Source organism: Capricornis sumatraensis, chromosome 8 (genome assembly GCF_032405125.1).
Source record: "Capricornis sumatraensis isolate serow.1 chromosome 8, serow.2, whole genome shotgun sequence".
Lineage (NCBI taxonomy): Eukaryota > Metazoa > Chordata > Mammalia > Artiodactyla > Bovidae > Capricornis > Capricornis sumatraensis.
Window position 1 is genome coordinate 109,839,955 of NC_091076.1, and position 20,729 is coordinate 109,860,683.

Here is a 20,729-nt window from a genome sequence, read left to right on the forward strand (position 1 = left end):
ATTGAAGCTGAAGATCCAAAACTTTGGCTACCTGATGCGAAGAGCAGACTCATTTGAAAATACCCTGATGCTGGGAAAGATTGCAGGCAGGAGGAGAAGGGGATGACAGACGGTGAGATGGCTGGATGGCATCACCAACTCGATGGACATGAGTTTGAGCAAGCTCCGGGAGACCATGAAAGACAGTGGAGCCTGATGTGCTGCAGTCCATGGGGTCGCAGAGTCAGACACGACTGAGCGACTGAACAACAGCAAGGAGGAAGGAATAAAGTCATCAAGAAGCCTCGCTAGTGGTTGACCTGTGGCCCGGACCCTGCATTCAGAGGCTCCTCACCACACCCCCATCCTTGGAACGTCCATTCTGCCCCCTGTTTCCATAGTGGAAGCTGTTCTAAGGACACAACCTTGGAATAGTAAGGGGTTGTTGAGACCATCTGGATGGTCTACACCAGGGGTCCTCAGCTTTTTGGCACCAGGGGCGGGTTTCATGGAAGACAATTTCCCCCCTCCACAGGCGGAAGGGGATGGTTTCTGGGTGATTCAAGGCCATTACATGTACTGTGCATCTTATTTCTAGGATTATTAGATCAGATCCAACTCAGATCCTCAGATATTAGATGCCAGAGGTGGGAGACCCCTGATATACATGACTGAACCCAGTTAAGGCCTCTATATAAACTTCTATAATTTGGTGGGCAGGCGTGTCTCCTTGTCTTGCAGCGACCAAAACAAACCTTGTATGGAAGTTTCTTTCCTTCTTAAACATACCGTCTACTGATCTGGAGTGGCTGCCTCTGTCTTGGGCCTCTCTCTGCCCTCTGTGTACAGGGCCATTTGCAAATCAACAGTGAACTACTGAATAGAATTATCTGATAGATATGATTAATGATGATTCCAATAAGGTTTGGTAAATAAGAGCACGTGTGTGGTTAGTCACTCAGTCATATCCAGCTCTTTGCAGCCTTCCAGGCTCCTCTGTCCATGGGATCTTCCAGGCAGGAATATTGGAGGAGGTTGCCGTGCCCTCCTCCAGGGGAACTTCCTGACCCAGGGATCGGACCCACATCTCTTATCTACATCTCTTAAGTCTCCTGCCTTGGCAGGCAGGTTCTTTATCACTAGCGCCACCCGGGAAACCCTGATAAAGCTGTTTCCACTGAAGTATCTTTTTCTATTGGTTGCTCAATATTAAGTGATGGATATGCATCACGCAAAGATTGAGACTGGTACTATTATTCACCTTTTACAGGTGAAGAGGCTCCAGGCCAGGAGGGCTGGTCATTACCCAAGTCCCAAATATGGGAGCGGCTTTGGACGAGGAACTCCAAGGGGAGGTTCAGTGCCTTGCGCTGTAGCTGCCAGACTTCCGTAGAAAGGAGGAGTCTAGTGAATTCCTGTAGGAAATCAACTTTCAGTTTCACCAGCTGCCTCCTCTGAACAAGAATGTACCCTGACATTCCTGTAGGCCATTTACATTGACTTCTGCTGGCACACCATTTAGAATACTCCTAACATGTACAATGAGGGAAACACCTGTATTTGGCCTGAGAATATGATAAGATGGTTTTCCCCCTTGTAGATAATGTGGGGTTTTGTTGGTTTGTCTTTCATTTTTATTGGTTCCTGGAGAAAATCTTAATTCAACAAAATATGTGAACCCCAGTGTTCACAGAAGCACTATTCACAATAGCCAGGATATGTGTGCTCAGCTGCTCAGTCATGTCTTACTTTCTGTAAGCCACTGGATTATAGCCCACCAGGCTCCTCTGTCCACGGTATTTTTCAGGTGAGAATATTGGAGTGGGTTGCCATTTTCTTCTCCTTGGGATCTTCCCGACCCAGGGATCAAACCCCCATCTCTTGCATTGCAGGCAGATTCTTTACCACTAAGCCATCAGGGAAACCCTAGCCAGCACACGGAAGCAATATAAATGTCCATCGACAGAGAAATGGATAAAGAAGACACAGCTTACATATGTGGCTTACCTAAATAAACATATGTAAGACATGGCTTACATACATATGTATACAATGGAATACTATAGATATGTTTTAAAGACATGGACCAAGTTCAAGATGGCCCACCCTTTTAGAAGAGCTTCTTGTTGTTTAGTGGCTAAGTCGTGTTCAAGTCTTCGCGACCGTGGACTATAGCCCACCAGGCTCCTCTGTCCACAGGATTTTCCAGGCAAGAATACTGAGTGGGTTGCCATTTCTTCTCCAGGGGATTTTCCTGACCCAGGGATGGAACCCGTGCCTCCTATTCTCACAGGCAGATTCTTTACCACTTGAGCCACCAGGGAAGCCCCTTAGAAACGTTTAAATCCTCTCAAAGGAAACAGTGCATCATCTTGACTTAGTCCTTAAATTACTTGGAACCTTCTCTCAGCAATCCGCAGAAATCAATATGTCAGGATTTTTTTTTTTTTTAATTTCCACTCAACTCTACATGACATATGCATTATGAGAGATTATTTTTTAAGTTGTCCTGAAAGGGAGAAAACAATTCACAAAAAAGTTATTACCAGGATTCTAATTAAAAGAAGGGCCAGATTTATTGGATGGCTATTTTTAACAAAATCCCAGTGGTTTCAATAACCTATAAGCCCAACTACCAGGAAGTGATCTCAGCAGTTGCCCAAGTGAGAATGAAATATGTTTGTTATCCCAAGAGGACTTTTGTATGTTTTCCAGAGCTGTGGGACATTATTTCTTTCTCTTTTCCTCAAGGGGTGGGGGGGGGGGCGCGGGGGGAAACGAATGAAAAGAACTTTAGTATGATTTTTTTGATTAACTTGATTGAAGTAAAGATTAAACCTGTCTCTGAGATCTATTAGAATAATTGTGAACCTGATTCCCCCTCTGTACCTTAGCACAGCCCCTAATCTCAAGGGTAACAGGAAATACAGATTAAACAAAGTCTATCTTCAAAGCTTTTTGCACTGTATCTGCACCATGGGAAAGGAAGCTTTGATAAAGGAATTAGAACAGAAATCTTAATGGATTGGGTGGGAGAAGGAAGTTTCAGTTCTGCCTGGTGACTTCCCAAGGTCGCAGTGAACCGGGCAAACTCCATTTCATCTGCAGAAGCACCTCGTAGGTGTAGGAATCTCATTTCACTCCAAAACATGCAGGGGTTTATTCAACTGGATTTACACTGCTTGTAGACCACCACTCAGACTTACGCTTTTTTCAGGCATTTTTTCCCAGAGCTTCAACTGGCATAAGCGTTTTTTTTTTTTTTTTTTAACATCTGATTCATGAAGCATGAGCTTTAAACACCTCCATAAATGAGTCAAATACACTGAGATGCATGCCAATGACATTTACAAGAGAATTCAGTATCAAACAGAAGAGTGGTTTCAGTTGCACAAGAAACTGTCCACTATCGATGTTATGCTTATATTAAGAAGCAAAAGAATAAGAAAAGATATATAGAACAATGCTAACTGAAAAGAAAAAAAAAGAAATAGCCTCTTAGGATGTGGTGGTGGGTAAGTCACTACGTTGTGTCTCACTCTTTGTAACTCCAAGGACTGCAGCCCGCCAGGCTCCTCGGTCCCTGGGATTTCCCAGGCAAGAATACTGGAGTGGGTTACCATACCCACCTCCAGGGGATCTTCCCAACCCAGGGACTGAGCCTGGTTCTGCTGCGGTGCAGGCGGATTTTTTAGCGACCGAGCCACCGGGGAAGCCCCCACTTTCAGGAGAGCCATGTGTATAAACAGAACAATCGTGCCATCTACAATTTCTAAAACTGGGTCAGACTAGGGAGTGCTTTTGTATTTCTGTTCAATGGATGCTCCCATTTCTTATTTGAAAACAGGAGTTGGCTGGAATATTTGAACTTTCAAGGATTGTGGCCCCAGAGCAGAATGAGTCACACATGTCTCAGGTGGGACACTGAATGCCCACAGAGAAACACTCATCTCACCTTGAACTGCACAGACCCTGGGGTCAGCGCCTGGTAAAGATGGATGAGGACACACACAGGACCTCATGCAAAGAATGAAAACTCACCAGAGCAGCAGGAAGAGCTCAGAACCCCGCATTGTCGACCACTAGTCACAGCCGGTGACAACGCAATTTTTGCAAGGATTCCTTTGCTTCTCAGCCATAAAGCGGATCTGTGATACTTAGCTCATAGTACTCCTGGGAACGTTAACTGGGGCTGCAGCACTAAAGCACTTCGTACAGTGCCCGACACAGTGACTGGACCGGGAACTAGGAAGAGAGCGTGTGGTAGAGTTTGAATTCTGGGAGAAAGTGTATCTTCCACGATTATTTATATCACTTGTGTTCACACTGACTGATGCCTGTGTACCTCCCTCCTCTCAGCCCGCCAGGAAACTCCAGCTTATCTTTGAAGACACACCTGGAAACTCGCTTCCTCTGACCTATGTCAGAACTGAAGGCTGCATTTTTGTTAGCGTCCTCTTCTTCCCCAGAGAGCTATCAGAATTGCAGTGGCTTAGAAATAACTAAACACCTGCATAGCTGGTTACACCTTGCTTCTTGCTTTATCATCAGTGCCTGCCTCGTAGCATCTGGCACAGAATATGTGAAAGTGTTAGTCTCTCAGTCGTGTCTGACTCTTTTCAACCCCATGGACTACAGCCCACCAGGCTCCTCTGTCCATGGAATTCTCCAGGCAAGAATACTGGAGTGGGTAGCTATTCCCTTCTCCACAACCCACATCTCCTGCATTGCAGGCAGGTTCTTTACCATCTGAGCCACCAGAAATTCACACGGGAATTGTATGTTCCATGTGAGGAACCAAGAATTGCTCGATAAACATTTGTTATTTTGAAGCAAAATAGAAGTTAACTGCAGACACTCCAAAGCCTTACTTTCTGGGTTTCCATTCCAACTGAGCCACTTCCTAGCTCTATAATTTTGAGCAATGATTTCACCAGGTAACTCTGCAAGCAGAACTGAAAGATCGGTTTCAACCTCAGGGCTGCGGATTTTCTCTGTAGGATTTTGACTCTGTAATTTCACTCTAAAGGGCTGGTGAATATGTGAATCTATGAACTGACCCTATATATCGATGACGGTCTTTGCCCTACCTTCCCCACTGAGTTCCAGGGACAACAGCGTGAATCATGTCCCTCCATGTGCTTATAAGTTGGTAAAAACGAAGCTCAGCCGTAGCAGAGTGAGCATGCCTAGTAGCTCCTGAAACCATCTCTCATCTCGCTGTTTACTGTTGGTTCAGCTTTAGTGACAATTTCAACTCTGTTGTGTATTAAACAGCCATTCTCAGACTTGGAGGAGAGCAGGTGCAGTCAGTAATTGCTTAGTTGCATATGCATGATAAGGCTTGGTAGTTTCCAGAATAGTCACTATGATAAAATCATGGAGAAAGAGAAGTCTCCTCTGGATACAGCTGAGAGTCTGAGACAGTGACAGCAATCACCCAGTTGCGCTGGCCTTGGAGTGCCATGCTGTGACATAACACGCAGGAAGAGGCCCCCATAATCTCTGCTTTGGATCAGAAGTTGTTTCTTTGTCATGATCACGAGTCTCCTGGGATGCTCTGTTTATGATGATATAAACACATGATATAAACACATGCTGACCTTAGCTCTGTATACATACATCATTTGAGTCACTTATCTAAAATAAGGCTGATGACACTGTAGGCAACTTATTATCTTCTCAATTGTGAACTCCCTGCCTGCAGCAGCCTCAACGTGGGAAATACTGACCACAGGAAGAAAGAAACTCTTTGCTATCAGTGATAGCAAACTGATTTTATCTGCAACGCTGACTCACTCCCTTTTTATTGGAGTATAGTTGACGTACAACGTTGCGTCAGTTTTCTGCTGTGCACCAACCTAAAGCAGCTCTAGGTGTACACATATTCCTCCCCTCTGGAGGCTCTCTCCCACCCCCTACTCACCTACCCCTGTAGGTCATCCCGAGCTGAGCCCCTCTACTGTACTGTGCCTTCCCTCTAGCTGTTTGACGTGGTAGTGTGTGTCAGAAAAGATGTCCTTCTCATTATAGGGGACTGGAATGCAAAAGTAGGAAGTCAAGAAACACCTGGAGTAACAGGCAAATTTGGCCTTGGAATGCGGAATGAAGCAGGGCAAAGACTAATAGAGTTTTGCCAAGAAAATGCACTGGTCATAGCAAACACCCTCTTCCAACAACACAAGAGAAGACTCTACACATGGACATCACCAGATGGTCAGCACCGAAATCAGACTGATTATATTCTTTGCAGCCAAAGATGGAGAAGCTCTACACAATCAGCAAAAACAAGACTAGGAGCTGACTGTGGCTCAGATCATGAGCTCCTTATTACCAAATTCAGACTGAAATTGAAGAAAGTAGTGAAAACCACTAGACCATTCAGGTATGACCCAAATCAAATCCCTTATGATTATACCATGGAAGTGAGAAATAGATTTAAGGGCCTAGATCTGATAGATAGAGTGCCTGATGAACTATGGAATTAACTTCGTGACATTATACAAGAGACAGGGATCAAGACCATCCCCATGGAAAAGAAATGCAAAAAAGCAAAATGGCTGTCTGGGGAGGCCTTACAAATAGCTGTGAAAAGAAGAGAAGCAAAAAGCAAAAAAGAAAAAAGAAAAATATAAGCATCTGAATGCAGAGTTCCAAAGAATACCAAGAAGAGATAAGAAAGCCTTCCTCAGCGATCAATGCAAAGAAATAGAGGAAAACAACAGAATGGGAAAGACTAGAGATCTCTTCAAGAAAATTAGAGATACCAAGGGAACATTTCATGCAAAGATGGGCTCGATAAAGTACAGAAATGGTATGGACCTAACAGAAGGAGAAGATATTAAGAAGAGGTGGCAAGAATACATGGAAGAACTGTACAAAAAAGATCTTCATGACCCAGATAATCACGATGCTGTGATCACTCACATAGAGCCAGACATCCTAGAATGTGAAGTCAAGTGGGCCTTGGAAAGCATCACTATGAACAAAGCTAGTGGAGGTAATGGAGTTCCAGTTGAGCTATTTCAAATCCTGAAAGATGATGCTGTGAAAGTGCTGCACTCAATATGCCAGCAAATTTGGAAAACTCAGCAGTGGCCACAGGACTGGAAAAGGTCAGTTTTCATTCCAATTCCAAAGAAAGGCAATGCCAAAGAATGCTCAAACTACCGCACAATTGCACTCATCTCACACCCTAGTAAAGTAATGCTCAAAATTCTCCAAGCCAGGCTTCAGCAATACGTGAACCATGAACTTCCAGATGTTCAAGCTGGTTTTAGAAAAGGCAGAGGAACCAAAGTTCAAATTGCCAACATCTGCTGGATCATGGAAAAGCAAGAGAGTTCCAGAAAAACATCTATTTCTGCTTTATTGACTATGCCAAAGCCTTTGACTGTGTGGATCACAATAAACTGTGGAACATTCTGAAAGAGATGGGAATACCAGACCACCTGACCTGCCTCTTGTGAAACCTGTTTGCAGGTCAGGAAGCAACAGTTAGAACTGGACATGGAACAACAGACTGGTTCCAAATTGGAAAAGGAGTACATCAAGGCTGTATACTGTCACCCTGCTTATTTAACTTCTATGCAGAGTACATCATGAGAAACGCTGGGCTGGATGAAGCACAGGCTGGAATCAAGATTGCCAGGAGAAATATCAATAACCTCAGATATGCAGATGACACCACCCTTATGGCAGAAAGTGAAGAGGAACTAAAAAGCCTCTTGATGAAAGTGAAAGAGGAGAGCGAAAAAGTTGGCTTAAAGCTCAACATTCAGAAAACGAAGATCATGGCATCCAATCCCATCCCTTCATGGGAAATAGATGGGGAAACAGTGGAAACAGTGTCAGACTTTATTTTGGGGGCTCCAAAATCACTGTAGATGGTGATTGCAGCCTTGAAATGAAAAGACGCTTACTCCTTGGAAGAAAAGTTATGACTGACCTAGATAGCATATTCAAAAGCAGAGACTTTACTTTGCCGACTAAGGTCTGTCTAGTCAAGGCTATGATTTTTCCAGTGGTCATGTATGGATGTGAAGAAGGCTGAGCGCCGAAGAATTGATGCTTTTGAACTGTGGTGTTGGAGAAGACTCTTGAGAGTCCCTTGGACTGCAAGGAGATCCAGCCGGTCCATTCTGAAGGAGATCAGCCCTGGGATTTCTTTGGAAGGAATGATGCTAAAGCTGACACTCCAGTACTTTGGCCACCTCATGAGAAGAGTGGACTCATTGGAAAAGACTCTGATGCTGGGAGGGATTGGGGGCAGGAGGAGAAGGGGACGACAGAGGATGAGATGGCTGGATAGCATCACCGACTCAATGGACGTGAGTCTGGGTGAACTCCAGGAGTTGGTGATGAACAGGGAGGCCTGGCGTGCTGCGATTCATGGGGTCGCAAAGAGTAGGACAGGACTGAGCGACTGAACTGAACTGACTGAGTGTGGGTCAATCCTAATCTCCCAACTCGCCCCGCCCCCTCCTTCCCCCTCGCCCCGCCCCCTCCTTCCCCCGCTGGGGCCACACACTCATCGTCTATGTCTGCGTCACTATTCCTGCCCTGCCAATAGGTTCGCTGCTACCATTTTTCCGGATCCCATATATTTGCGCTAATTCTACATCTTTTCAAAAACAGCCCCTCCCAAATGGTAGTGATCCGCAATAAAGATCTTTGAATGGAATAAAGAACCACGTAGGCTGTAGAGCCCTAAGTAGCTTCCACTAGGAAATTTATGACGGCTAGCACAACTGTGAAGAAATTAATACAGTGTAGGTAGGAGTTGTCAAAACAAGGCAGCGGAACTGTGCACTGACGAGCAGCTACTTCCTAATTCCTCATACAGAAATCCCTCTGGGGCCAGTGAAGCAGAAGAGGGAATCATTGCCCACACACAGTCTCTCTTGAGATTAATGGCCTTTACGTGTTAATTCTTTGCTAGTTGTTGGTGTATTTTTCAAGATGACAGGGAGTCAATACTCTTAGAGACAATTACCTGTGCAAACACATGAAATATAAGTGACCTAAATGCAAGAGAAAGGTAGAAATATCTAGTTCTCATAGTACTATTACACTGAAAATGACTAAGTCTCTCATCACCAAAGTACCAGAAGACGTTAGGATCAAAGCTTAGCCAGTCATTGAAATCCATTCCTCAAACAGTCGAGACTGTGTCACGTTAGAGATCTTTTCCCAATACCCTGGCCAGTGGTGTGGTTTGCTCAGCTGAAATTATCGGTTTGGGCAAGTAATCAGAAAGCTCTAGAAAGATCAGATGTTTCTCTAAGAGTCAAGGAATCCAGCCTTCTTCAAGCTGGTCCATGGGTTTGGATTTGGCCTCCCAGGTCAAGGGATTCACCGTGAGCTTTCCCTAAAAACCTGACCCTCTCCGTGCTTTGTAGCTTTCTGGAACGTTTCTGCTCTGCCTTCAGAACTCACTATTTTAAATCCACCCATTCACCCACAGGTTGCAGTTCAACTTTTGTTTTAGCCAATCATATGATTTTAGGTGCCCTTCTGGGATTTCACTAACTCCTCTGCTGCTCTGGATATTTTACAATGAACTGCCTTTCAGTTCACTCATGCTCTTGGGCCAGAAGTGATCCTGCCCTTTACTCCATACGGCTTAGCCACGGTCAGCCAATCAAACGTACTCTAGCTCCTGGAACACGAGACAGGGCCAAGTTCTCAGCCCACCATTGTTCTAAGGAAGAGATTAGACCCGAGTTACATGGCTACGTTTACTTTTTTTAAATGATTGCGTGAAAGACGAGCAATTTATCTCAAAATTCAGTATAACTAGATGAGAGTGATTCCGAGGCTTTAGGCATTGTGCTGGCCAAAAATTCGTTTGGGTTTTTCTGAAAACCTCAAATGAATATTTCAGCCAACCCAGTTCTTGGTCAGAAAGGGAAAGCTGGGTGAGCTAGAGGTTCAAGGGGGCTCACCTTGGTCTAAAATGTGGCTCTGCCAAGATGGCCACACCCTCTAAGGTGGAGAGTGTCTAAGGGAGAAATATGGAGGCCTCCAGCCTCATGTTGGGTTGGTCTGTGACGCTGCACCTTATTAGTAGGACATTAAAAGCGGAATTCTGGTCTGTAGAAGAGAGCCCAAGTCAAAAGTGCAGTATCGCACATCCCGGTCACCAGATGTCCTTGCTAAAGTCCAGAACATGTACGCACTTCTCTACATAAAATGGATAATCAACAAGGACCTACTCATAGCACAGGGAACTCTGCTCGGTACTATGCGGCAGCCTGGATGGAAGAGGAGTTTGGGGGAGAATGGATACAGGTATACAAATGGGTAAGTCACTTTTCTGTTCACCTGAAACTGTCACAACACTGTTGATTGGCTGTACCCCAATACAAAATAAAAAGCTAAAAAAAAAGCTCAGAAAAGTTCCAGTGCATATCTGGGTGGGGTATTAAAGCAGAAATGTAATCCATCCACCAAGTCATTATGTCAGAAAAGGACTTGGTCGTGATTCAGTGGGCAGGGGATATCCACAGCCCACGTCAGGGTGTGCTAATAACAGGGATACAGTCATGTGACTCTAAACTCTCCATCCGGAAAGATGAAGCTGCTGCTGGGCTCCTCCTCTGACCGAGGCAGCTTGGTAATTATGGGAGACATAACCTGTGGATGAGGCATCAGTGATTTTGGCTCATCAGATGCACAGTCAACATGTTTAATTAGGACCTGGAAAACACACAGACAGCGACAATGATCTGAAGCTGAATGACTAATGAGTCGTCAAGGAGGAGAGCTGACAGGACACTCGGGCCCTGTTTGAAAACATCAATGTCTTAACTTTCTTGTAGGTGGCAGGTCTCTGGTTTGGGCATTTTGTAACCAGGACTGAGAGTGGTCCAAGAATCAAGGCTGGGAATTTCATGCATCTCTGACTAGGGTCCAGTTGCCCATGAAAGGTTGCATATTCCTTGGACCTTCCAAAAGAAGCTGAAAGGAAGCCCTAGAGATCCATCCCCAGCATTTTTATCACCAGGGACCAGTTTCATGGAAGACAATTTTTCCCATGAACCAGGGTGGGGGGTGGTTTGGGGATGATTCAAGCACATTACATTTATTATGCACTTCCTTTCTTTTATTATTACATCAGCTCCACCTCAGGTAATCAGGCATTAGATCCAGGAGGTTGGGGACCCCTGGTGTAGAGCATCATTACCCTCGAGGCAACTGTGAAGGCCCAGGGAAAGAGGGGACCAGCTCCTTGGGGATGAGATTCTGAGACCAATAATTTGTTGATGTTCAGTCACTAAATTGTGTCTGACTCTTTGCAACCCCGTGGTCTGCAGTATGTCAGGCTTCCCTGTCCTTCACTATCTCCCAGAGTTTGCTCAAATCCACCACCTCACCCTTCTCCTCCTGCCCTCAATTTTTTCCAGCATCAGGGTCTTTTCCAGTAAGTCAGCTCTTTGCATCAGGTGGCCAAAGGAGCTCCAGTCCTTCCAGTAAATCTTCAGGCTTGACTTCCTTTAGGATTGACTGGTTTGAAAAGGAAGGCAATAATAAATCAACTATAATTAAGAAGCCATAGACCTGATGATCTTGCTTGTAACAGGTCGGGTTTCTTTCTCAGAAAGTGTTTCACTATATCAGAATGGAAATAAAGAAAGCAGAGGTGGAAAGAAAAGAAAGAGGAGGATGTAGGGTTAGACATTTGTGGAAGTCAGAAGCACAGTGAGTCAGGAGAGGCGGCAGTATTGAAACAGAGGGCTTGGGAAGCTACCTGGAGGCAAAGGTCAAGAGGCATAGTCGTTAGCATCAGCACTGACTGCCAGGTTCTCAGGAAGTGGCACCAGACTGTCTGGATCGCAAAGCCCTAGACATCTGCATTCTGCTCAGCACTGCAAAGCTCCTTCCTCTACAGTCGTTTTCGGGTATCCTGGTCTGCTAAAAAGCGAGCGGAGAAGTCCATGAAGGCCGTGACTTTGGCAGGCAGCAGAGAGCATGGAAATTTGGGAGCAGAGGTAAGGTAGGGGCTTCCCTGGTGGCTCAGCTGCTAAAGAGTCTGTCAGTGCACGAGACGCAGGTTCAGTCCCTGGGTCGGGAAGATCCCCTGGAGAAGGAGAGGGCAGCCCACTCCAGCATTCTCGCCTGGGAAATCCCATGGACAGAGGAGCCCGACGGGCTACGGTCAGTGCAGTCAAGAGAGTCAAACAAGACTCAGTGACTAAACAAGAGGTGAGGTAGGGTCATTTTTAAATTTACACTTCCGTGAGTGATGTAGTGTGTGGCTCAGGGAGAACGAGGTATAGTGAAGCATGTGTGTGTGCGTGTGTGTGTGTGTTAGTTGCTCAGTTGTGTCCAGCTCTTTGCCGCCCCATGGACTGGAGGCTGCCTGACTCCTCTGTCCATGGAATTCTCCAGGCAAGAATACTGCAGTGGGCAGCCATTCCCTTCTCCAGGGGATGTTCCCCTCCCAGGGATTGAACCTGGATCTTCTGCACTGCAGGGGGATTCTTTGCCATCTGAGCCACGAGGGACGGCCATAGTGAAGCACAGGGAATTTCAAGTCAAAGTCCTGGGTTCACAGCATCGTTTGCCACTTATTGGTTGCATTGTTTTGGCAAGACAACTGCCACACATCCAAGATGATTTTAAGGATTAAGTGAACTCATTATACAAAGGTTTCAGTTCAGTGAAAATGTTGTCATGTTCAACTCTTTGTGACCCCATAGACTGCAACACGCCTGCCCTCCCTTTCCGTCACCAACTCCCGGGGTTTACTCAGACTCATGTCCATTGAGTCGATGATGCCATCTAACCATCTCATCCTCTGTCATCCCCTTCTGCTCCTGCCCTCAATCTTTCCTAGTATCAGGGGCTTTTCCAGTGAGTCAGCCCTTCGCATCAGATGGCCAAAGTACTGGAGTTTCAGTTTCAACATCAGTCCTTCCAATGAACACTCAGGACTGATCTCCTTTAGGATGAACTGGTTGGATCTCCTTGCAGTCCAAGGGACTCTCAAGAGTCTTCTCCAACACCACAGTTCAAAAGCATCTATTCTTTGGCACTCAGCTTTCTTTCCAGTCCAACTCTCACATCCATACATGACTACTGGCAAAACCATAGCTTTGACTAGGCAGGGTCAAAAATATGTAAAGTGATAATAATTATTTTCCATGTAACGTCATATTTCTAAATACTTTTTTAAAAAATTGGGTTGGCCAAAAAGTTTGTTTGGGTTTTTCCATGCATGCCTGTGTGCTCAGTCATGCCTGACTCTTTGCGACCCCATGGACAGTAGCCCACCAGGCTCCTCTGTTACTGAGGTTTTTCAAGCAAGAAAACTGGAGTGGGTTGCCATTTCCTGCTCCGGGGATCTTCCCAACTCAGGGATCAAACCCACATCCCCTCATCATTGGCAGGCAAATTCTTTACCACTTTGCCACCTGGAAAGCCTATTACATCTTACCAAGAAGCTAAAATGAACTCTTTGGTCAACCCAATATCACAGCAGATCTAACCATATAGAAATGTATCTGACCAAAGAGCCACGTGTGACTTAGTAGAAGTTCATACCACAGGGAACTACTGAATCCCCCGTGCGTTCTATGAATCTCTACACAATCGAGGCAAAGGCTAGACCAGAGCGTGACTGGAGACTTCAGGGCATCACGAGCTACACATCAATGTCTGATGTAGAACATTCCCCTTCTTAGCAGCTCAGATATGCAGCCCCCATGACTTCTGAATTACCATCCAAGAGCTGATAGGCCATGTGCCCGAGTCTCCAAAGAATTCAGTGCCTGTGGGCCAGCTCCAGAAAGCATGGTTACATTCTCCAGAAGGGCACTGATTTGCCAAGTCTTAGTACAGCCCCAAGAGTAACAAGAGTCCCTCTACAGAAAGGCAAAGAACATTCTACTCATTGTTAGTAGACACGTATTCAACCACCACCCGTAACAGGTGTCCTAATTTGGTATTTATGCTCTAATGGATTTTTAAACGTCATTTAGCTCCGTATCTAATATTCCTAATTGTAGACATTTTTGGGGAAGCCCTTTCACCCACTACTGTAGGTCCTGCCCCGCCCCCACTGCCTTCCAAAAGATCGGGGTTGACTCAATTGGGACTGTGCCAATTTTCTTAATCCTACATTAGAAAAATATAAGGAAAAGGGAGAAACTTGTGACTCTACAGGAAAGAAAACAGAATTTAGTAGCTGCCATCAGAGATAACATAGCTTTGGATAAATCATAATAATTATAACATCATTTAGGTTTTACAGGCTTAAGTGACAGAACCTGTGCTGAGTGGTTTATAGACACTTCACTTATACAGTTCAGGCTTCCCTGGTAGCTCAGATGGTAAAGAATCTGCCTGCAGTTGGGGAGACCCGAGTTCAACCCCTGGGTCAGGAACATGCCCTGGAGAAGAGAATGACTACCCACTCTAGTATTCTTACCCGGAGAATTCCATGGACAGAGGAGTCTGACAGGCTCCAGTCCATGGGGTCTCAAGAGTCGGACTTAACTGAGTGATTAACACTTTATACGGTTGAGTGAGTGATCAGGATTTTTAAAAAATGAAATAGAAGCCAATACAGAAAGGTACAGTAAATGCTCAAAACCCCACAGCAGCAGCCAGCCAGAATTTCATCTCAGAGAGTCTGAGTCCAAAATAAATCTGTAGTCATTGTCATACTGCTTCCTGCTAATTGCTTGAAATGACTTAGAATTTCTCCGCAAGCTGAATGCTGCTCCTCTCTGTTGGACAATTTGGCAATTGGACAGCTGGTTCTAGGAGATGATTAGTGTGGTTAATCCAGTAATTAAATTGTGGGCTTTCCAGCCTAAGCAGTAATCAGTGGTATGAAACAGGGTTTGTTTTTTTTTTTTTAAGTGTGTGTGTGAGGGCTAAATTTGCCTGGCCTGAGAGACAGAGCAAAGAAAGAATTTTACTTCTAGGAGCAAACCGCTATTAACAAGGAAAATACTGTCGAAATTATGTTTGCCCAAGGAATACATGCCAAATATAAAAGGAACTGATAGACGGATATAATCTAATTTGATTGCAGGAGGTGATTTCAGAGTGGGAGGAGCAAGCACTCAGTCAAGACATAAATGTTCTCTTTTAAGAACTTTCTTTCTGATCAGTTTTTATTGAAGTATAATTGATTTACTTTGTTGTGTTCATTTTTGTTGTACAGCAAAGTGATCCAGTTTTTTCTGTACACATTTTTTTCCATTATAGTTTATAGAGGGTGTTGAGTCCAGTTCTCTATCCTATACGGTAAGGCCTTGTTTATCCATTTATCCACGTATGTAAACACTTACGTCTTCTACCCCAGCCTCCTTCTCTGCCCCTCCCACCCCCCGCCCACCTCCCTGGGCACATTAGCCTATTCTTTGGGTCCATGACTTCGTTTCCCTTCCAGATATTTCCTTGTGTTGTGTTTGAAATCTCACATACAGGTGATACCCTACGCTATCTGTCTTTTCCTTTCTACTACTCGGCCATAAGAAAAGAACTAAATACACCATTTGTATGAGCATGGACATGACTAGAGGTCACCATGCCAAGTGAAGTCAGAAAGAGAAAGGCATACTCTTCAGCGTGAAGCTGAAAAGAACTCGGCTTTTAAGCCTCTGGCATTTGGGAATGTCACTTCTCTAGTCTTTGGGGAAGAGGCCATTGTCCAGCTGGAGTGCAGTGATAAGAGCTGCTTGGTTGCTGAGGGCTTTCTTCACAGCAGGTGCTGTGCTCAGTACTTCAGCTGCGTTACCTTGCCTTAACCTCAGGACAGACTTGTTGGGCCCACTTCACTGACTGGGAAGTGGAAGAGACATTAAATGACATGTCCAACTTTACATTCTGAATAAGCGGCGGGGCCAGGTCTGAATTTCAGACCACCTGAGATGTCTGTACTTAATAATGCCACAATGCCGCTACTTGTCTTGCAGGCAAAGATGGTCACTGGGAGTCAAAGGACGAAGGCTTTGGCCTCAAAGCCACTCACTACTGGTCACTTTCCACCTACCATTCAGGAAATGCCGTGCAAAGACCTGGTCTTCCACACCCAGTTGTGGGCAACTGCAACTCTGCTTCTCCACAATTTGCTTTCCTTGAATGAAAACATTGCCTGCGTGAAACAGCTGGTGAACAATGGCAGATCCTCAGAAACATTTTCAGCTTAAACCAAATTGGATGAATGTTGCAGTCTTCCAACATGATCAGCCTTGAACTGCAGTTTATGGCACATGGTACAGCTTTGATAAATAAAGATGCACAGGGGAAAGGGGGGAAAGAGGGGTAGGATAAATCGGGAGATTAGAATTGACACACATACACGATTGATTCTATCTATAGAATAGGTAACTAATGAGAACCTGCCGAATAGCACTACCACTACTACTACTAAGTCACTTCAGTCGTGTCCGACTCTGTGCGACCCCATAGACGGCAGCCCACCAGGCTCCCCCATCCCTGGGATTCTCCAGGCAAGAACACTGGAGTGGGTTGCCATTTCCTTCTCCAATGCATGAAAGTGAAAAGTGAAAGTGAAGTCGTTCAGTCATGTCCGACTCTTCGCGACCCCATGGACTGCAACCCACCAGGCTCCTCCGTCCATGGGATTTCCCAGGCAAGAGTGCTGGAGTGGGGTGCCATTGCCTTCTCCGCTGAATAGCACAAGGAACTCTAGCTCAGTGCTCTGGGGTGACCTAAATGGGAAGGAAATCCAAAAGAGGGGAGATGGGTATACATATGGCTGATTCACTTTGAGGTACAGCAGAAACTAACACAACATTATAAAGTGATTATACTCCAATAAAAATAATGAAAAAAGAATACACACATATTAATATTTATGATAAAATCGTAAACATTTATTGAAGGTAGCACGTTTAAAACATGCAGCATTAAACTGACCGCACTAGTAAGAATGAAAGACTCTGTTTGTGTTTCTAGGTTCTCTACTCTCCTCCACCATCATCACACAATATTCACGTTTTTTAAAAATTAAAATATAAAATTTCAGAAGGGCACGTACATGCGCCTGTGTGTGCAGACACCTATGTGCACGTGTGTATGTACAAATTCCAAAGTGAGAAATCTGGGGGAAAACATCAACTGTCAACTAGACTTTAGTACTTTGATAGCCATTGTTAAAACCATTCTGTTTCTTTTAAAATCTAAACAGGTATAACGATCATTTTAACTATCATCCATGTCCACATGCATTTATTTTTCCAGTGAATAATTTTCCTTTATAGCTATCTTGGCACACTGTTCATCCCATCATTTTTCTCATCACCATCTCATTTTGCTTCCAGAAACATATTCTCAAGTTCCTGGCTACGTAGTAAGTATTCTCTGTGGATGCTCCCCAGCTCTGGTTATGTGCAGAATTGCTGAGCTGTAATGCGCTACCAACTAATCTTTCTAATGCGTCCTGGAATCATACCAGCATTAACCATTTATAAAGTACCAACTGCTACTCCACATGTAGAAATGCAATTGCATTCCACTGCTTGCCAAAACAACAGGCCTTTCTGAGATCACTGTTCTTTTTTTGGTCTCTGGGAGAATACAATATTAAGAGCCACAGTCACTTGCCAAGTGCAAGCTAACAGTCGGTGTTTTTCCCCAAGTGATTTTATTATAGGGAGGGTTTGCCTTGGAACAGAATGTTCTACAGAAATTAATTAGTAAGTAAATACGTATTTTTATATGGAGACCTTTCACCCCATTCCACCTCCCAATGTCTAAAGGTGACTAACTCCTAATGAGGGAACTTACCATGTCATTCAGGGGCTTCCCTGGTGGCTCAGTGGTAAAGAATCAGCTTGCCAACACAGGAGATATGGGCTAGATCCCTGGTCCAGGAAGATCCCAGTGCCACAGAGCAACTAGGCGCCCACACCGCAGCTGCTGAAGCCTGAGCACCCAAGGAAAGTCCCTGCAGCGAGACGTCCAAGCAGCGCCCACTCACATCGAGTAGAGACGAGCCCCGCGGCACAGCCAAAAATAAGCAAAAACTCAGAAATAAAAGGTCATTAAAAAGTCAAACCAAAGATCTGTTTTCCATTGGAAAGATGCAAAATGATACGATACGTCCAAGCTACTTTTTAAAAACTTTAACCTAGGATGAAAGGTCGCCATGGTTAAACATGGGCGACCACCGGCCACAGAGTGGTAAATACTAGTTTGTAATGACTCGGGCCATTTCCATTTTACATAGAAGGTGGGATTCAGTTTGTTCTAGACACTCAGAGTCACAGGTCAGGTGAGCTGCCCATTCGAGTTCTTTATCAGTTTTGCGATAGTTTCACTCTGTTTCTTTGACCAGATCTAATGTTTATTTGTGTCACAAGAGAATATTTCAGAATAGTGTTTTTAATTGGTCTTCAATAGAAGAAAAGTTTCTCTAATGTTATCAGTTAGATCCCATAATTGCAAGAATTCTTATAACCATTGAGCAAAAAAGCAAAATCCAATTAATATTAATCATACTGAGGAAAAGCCAACAATTAATTAGCTCAGTTGTGTCTGATTCTTTGTGACCCCATGGACCGTAGCCTGCCAGGCTCCTCTGTCCATGGAATTATCCAAACAAGTATACTGGAGTGAGTTGCCATTTTCTTCTCCAGGGGATCTTCCCAACCCAGGGATCAAACCCAGGGTTTCTACATTGCAGATGGATTCTTTATCAAGGAAGCCCGGTTAGGATAACGTTCTAAAGCAAAAGTCCCAAGATGTACCCTTGACCCTATATTTGTTCAGGTTTCAACAATAGCTGTTGGTCAACTGATACACACATATTTTGCATTTATGATGTCAATATGGCACTCATTTCTAGGAATTCAAGATAACTCTGATGTGTGTTCTATTTTTATGTAGGTAAGAAGGGATAAAGGAAGACTTCCCTCTAGAAAAATTTTAGTGGGATTTCAACAGACAGTAGCTTTCCTGGTGATAAATGAGAAGAAATAAAATTCTAGGGGAGGAAATAAAAAACTTGTGTAAAACCTTGAAAAATCATTCTTAATTGCTTTACACATTTAGGGTCCAGGACAGTAGGGAGAATTAGGAGGTAGTAACAGCAGGAAAGGCCAAGAGGGGAGGGTCTAGTATTTTAATAGATTACTCAGGGTGCCCCACTCGTAAATTGTGTAAACATGAAGGACATTTAAATACAATTTCCTGGGCAAGAGATGTCTGTCACGCAATGAGAACTCTCCTTTGTGATGGCTGCAATGCATGAGTTTAATATAACTGCCTCAGCAAGCATTTCTCAGCCAGTACACTCAACCTTGACGTTCAGTTTCAAGATCATGACACCTGTCATTTAAGTCAGTGCAAGCATAGTCAAGCTCATGGCACTTGCCTAAAAACAAAAACAAAAACAAAAAAGCTCTGCAGCAGAAGGCACTTCAGAGTATTCTCCCAGTTGTAAAATAATCCTCTAAAAGCTTGACTATTTAAGATCTCAGATTAAGAGTCTGAAGATTTACCTATGTTCATCAGTTCAGTCGCTCAGTCGTGTCCAGCTCTTTGCAACCCCATGAATCGCAGCACGCCAGGCCTCCCTGTCCATCACCATCCCCCGGAGTTCACTCAGACTCACGTCCACCGAGTCAGTGATGCCATCCAGCTATCTCATCCTCTGTCGTCCCCTTCTCCTCCTGCCCTGAATTCCTCCCAGCATCAAAGTATTTTCCAATGAGTCAACTCTTTGCATGAGGTGGCCAAAATACTGGAGTTTCAGCTTTAGCATCATTCCTTCCAAAGAAATCCCAGGGCTGATCTCCTTCAGAATGGACTGGTTGGATCTCCATAGCAGCACTAATTACAATAGCCCAGACATGGAAGCATCCTAAATATTCATTGAAAGATGAATGGATAAAACGCAGCGTGTGTGTATATGATTAAGCAACTAAGCACAGCAGAGACATATGCAGTGGGACATTTCTCAGCCATAAAGAGAGTGAAATAATGCCCTCAGCAGCAACACGGCTGGGTCTACAGACTATCAGGCTAAGTGAATTCAGACAGAGAGCATCACCGCATGATACCACTTACATGCGGAGGCTGAAATACTGCACAAGCGAACATATTCCCGAAACAGAAGCAGACTCACAGACAGAGAGGACAGGCGTGTGGCTGCCAGGGGGTGGGGGGTGGGGTGGGGAGAGAAAGGCTGCGGGTCTGCAACTGGCAGAGGCCAACCATGATACACAGGATAGATAAACAAGGTCCGACTGTAGAGTACAGGGGGGGCAAACCATAGAGGAAAAGAACGTGGGATCTGAGGGTATTCTCTGGGAACTAAGGGTCATCATTTCACAATACATACAAATCAAACCATCCTACTATACCTTAAACTTATACATTGTCTGGCCAATTTTCTCTCATTAAAACTGGAGGGGGTTAAAAAAAAGAGCATCAGCCACATAAATAAGAGTTCTCACCGTATTCAGCGATTACTAGGTGCCCTGCTTCTGTACTAAGAGCCGTATTTACTTTGTATGCTTTAATCCTCACAAGAAACCCTCTTTAAAAATGAGTCAGGTGTGACTTAGAGAGCTTGAATGGTCTCGGACCAGCACACAGGGCAAGCAAGTGGCAAATCCAGCATTCAAATGCAGCCCGTGACATCCTAGAGCCCAGAGGTCATAAGCCATTTTATATAGTGTTGCTCATGATGAACAGAGATGAAATTTGTTTTTCCTGCCTGGAGAATATTGTGCAAATGTGTATTGTATCAGGCACAACAGAGG